The sequence below is a fragment of the Podarcis gaigeae genome, assembly GCF_964106915.1.
Source record: "Podarcis gaigeae genome assembly, chromosome: 12".
NCBI classification, from domain to species: domain Eukaryota; kingdom Metazoa; phylum Chordata; class Lepidosauria; order Squamata; family Lacertidae; genus Podarcis; species Podarcis gaigeae.
Genome location: NC_139688.1, coordinates 29521879 through 29525533, shown reverse-complemented (window position 1 = coordinate 29525533; position 3655 = coordinate 29521879).

Below are 3655 nucleotides of genomic sequence, written 5' to 3'. Positions count from 1 at the left end.
AGGATGACAGCCCCGCGTGAATTATGGCATTCCATTTGAATAACAACTTAAGTTCCCTTAACAGATCTTGGAGCTGTTTTGTTTTATTAGATTCAAGGTTACTTAGGCATGATTGTGCTCATTTAACCTTGGCTGTTTCCCAGTAGGCACATTTTCAGGATGTTGAATATTCTCTAGACAAGCCATTTCATTCAAAGTTTGGCACTAGCTGCTAACCATTTTTAAAAAGAAAAGGCATGTAAGAGAAAATAGTATTCATGTAAGACAGAGTTGTTCTGCCTGGCCTTTGGCTTGGAATCAACATGATCCCCTTCCCCTCTTTCCTTTTTCCTTTCTCCTTCTGTGATGGAACTCCTATTTGGGAACTTCCCTGGTTTTTTTCTGGTCCACGTAGGACCAGTCTGGATAGTTGGCCTTGGTGAAGATTTGACGTTTTCATCCCCAAAAAGTTTTTGATTTGAGTTTCTACTGAAATGAGGCTGCATTTTAACGTTGTATTTTAATCTTGCTTTTAAGTTGTATTTTAATCAATTGTTTTTATACCTGGTGTTAGCCTCCCTGAGCCTGGTCTTGGCTGAGAAGGGCAGGGTATAAATAAAACTTATTATTATTATTATTATTAACCAAGTCTTTGCCAACCTTGTGCCTAAAAGAAGCCCACAAGCAAGACTCAAGCAGGAAACCACTCTCCTCTTCTGTGGATTCCAGCCACAGTATTCAGAAGAATATATAATGGAATGTGTGGCGTGTTAGGGGAAGGGTAGTACCACGGGTGGGGACACATCATGCTCCTTCTGGGGTAGTTTGTCCACCTTTGGTCCCCACCCTGAACTCAGCGCTCACCTGTGGCTCATAGAAGTTGTCAGCATGCGACAGCGGTCACACCCCAGGAATGGCTTTGACAGACCAATTAAAGTATTCAGACATGCATTCAAAACAATCCGAGGATTCTCAGATTTGATCATTGCCACCCCCACCCCAAGAAGTAAAAGCACCAGTTTAGAGCTCTAATCCTATGTACCTGGAAGTGATCCTCACTGAACCTCAATGAACTCACTTCTGAGCAAAAATGCATTGGATTCATATGCAGCACTCTGTTAACTTAAGCAATGCTATGATCCTTGGAAGGAAGCCCCACTAAACACAGTGGGTCTTCCTTCCTATTAAGCATGAGTAGTGATATGGACATGCTTGATGCAGAATATCTGATACCTGCAAGAAACAATAGCAATCACATCAAAAAGAATTGCATTGATATGCTTATTAAAATGATTGGTTCTTTCCTGCTGATGACAACAGAGCAGCTTTTGTAAAACGACAGATGCCAGCTGCTTGTTCTGCGCTAGTTTCAAGCAGACTGGGAAATGTACATCAGAGAAGGGCAACGCATTGGGAACTGACTTGGTATTCTTTGGACCACTGAAATGAATGATGAAATATTTGGCACCAGTTCTCCCCTTCCCACATGCCTATATATGATATACATCAGAGAATATTGGGAAATTTACATTTAATTTTTTTCCCCCATTTGCATCTTCTAGAATTCATTTTGATGTTACGGATGAAAGGCTTGATGGTGCTTTTGAAGGATTCAGGAGGAAGCAATTAGGTCTCCCTGTTGCAAAAAAGGCTTGCTCTGATCCCATGGTTGTGTTCCAGCTGCAGTGATGAAACTGTGACTTGCAGTGATATAGCTAAAATCTCATCCTAGAAGTGTTTTTTTTTTTTAAAGGTGACTTGCTCTGTGCTATAAACAATAAAACAACGAACAGGGCGGTGATACAATGACTTCTGCAATCGACACAAGATAATATCACAAAGGCAAATATCTGCAAACAAACAATAAATGTCCAGAAAAATGGCAAAAGTAATGAGAGAGGTTTCTGGAGATATGTCACTTCATGAGCTAATAACTTCAAGCTAGTAGCAAACAATGTGGTGGGCTGGAGGTGCTTACCTGTTCTCCTGGCAGGTGAGTCCCTCCTGCTTACTGAGATGGGGAGGGACGAGGTGGTAGAGTGGCTGGTGCAGTGCAAATACACCAGTGGAGCTAATCTGCTGCCTCTGCTGGTGTGTTTGCACCGCACTTCCCTCCTCACCATCTCAACCCTGCCCTTCTCCCTCCAGGTAAGCAGCAATGACTCACCTGTTGGGAGGTCAGACAATGACATTACCATATTGCCTTCTGCTGCTTTAGATACAAGTGTGGTTTTTGAAATATACTCTCCACTGGGGGAGTATTTATGGAGTATATTGTCAATGCTAATACAAATGAACTATATATATAGATCAGAGATGAGGAATCTGTGTCCTTCTCCCCCCCCCCCCCCGAGTTGTTGCTGCGCTACAACTCCTATCACCCCCAGACCAATGGCCATGCTACCAGGGGCTGATGGGAGTTGGAGTTTAACAACATCTAGAAAGCTGCAGCTTCCCCAGCCCTGCTATGGATGACCCTTCTTTCATTGCCAGTCAAAGGCCTTGACTGTTTAATGAAGGAATTAGATCTTCCTTTATCAATGTCCTCATATATAATTTACATGCTAAAGGGAAGGGGATATTCCTTTCATGAGCAGAGGAATTTAAGCACCAAACAAGCATACTAAATGATCTATACACTTCATGTCGAACCACATCAAAGGAAAAAAAGGGTATTCCTAGAATTTAGGTCTACAAACCAAGGATATATAATGCAGCCTGTTTTTCTCTTGTTCTACTTCATTAAAACTAGAACATTTTTTATCATTCACCTTCCAAACCTTTTTCTTAGAAGAGAATAATCCTTCCTGCATCTCAGATAATAAATAATTGTGCGTGCTTATAGGTTTTTATAGTGGCAGATGGTCTTCTTTCATCATCTGTGCCGCAAAAAATGAGCAATTTTAGAATGTATGATTATGGTGTGATTACTTTCAATATAGCCATTTGGTCATAATAACCCAACAATTGTATTGGTACGTCAGATCAAAGTCCATGCAATTCTCTGTTCCCAGGATCTCTTCTTCAGAGCTATACTGTACCTGAACATGGATGATTCATTTACAGAAACACACACACACACACACACACACACACACACACACACACACACTTCCCTTGCTTAAGAATCCTAAATGCTTAACATTAGACGTATTAGAATAACACAGACTGTAAGGATAAAATAGCACAGCCGAATTAAAAAGCCATATCTATATATCTTAGACTATATATAATCAGGAAAAGCTGAGCAAAAACACCGCATGTTGGCTGGCTTATGGGTGCTTAGTAAAAAAAAAGATTTTAGAATTTTATGAGAAGCAGGTTCCATATTGAGGGAGCAACTACTGAAGTGGTGCCCCAAATGTTCTCTTATTTTGATGTAGTGTTTTCCCCAATACCAGAGTATTTGCAAAAACATTCCCTGTTCCACTATCCTGTTTGCTCCCATTGTTCCCATCGCCACAATTTTTTTGGGGGGCCTTATATTCCATCTTCTCATCACTGCATTTTCTTCTTCCTTGATTAGCCACATGAGTAATCCCAGCCAACTAGGGTTTACGCAGTGAAGGGAATAACATCTGATGTTGCACTGCCAGGTTACTATACTATCACATTATCGTCTCCCTTCGGCTCATCCCCTATTCCCTGCAGCTGCCTAATTTAACTTCAGAAGGCA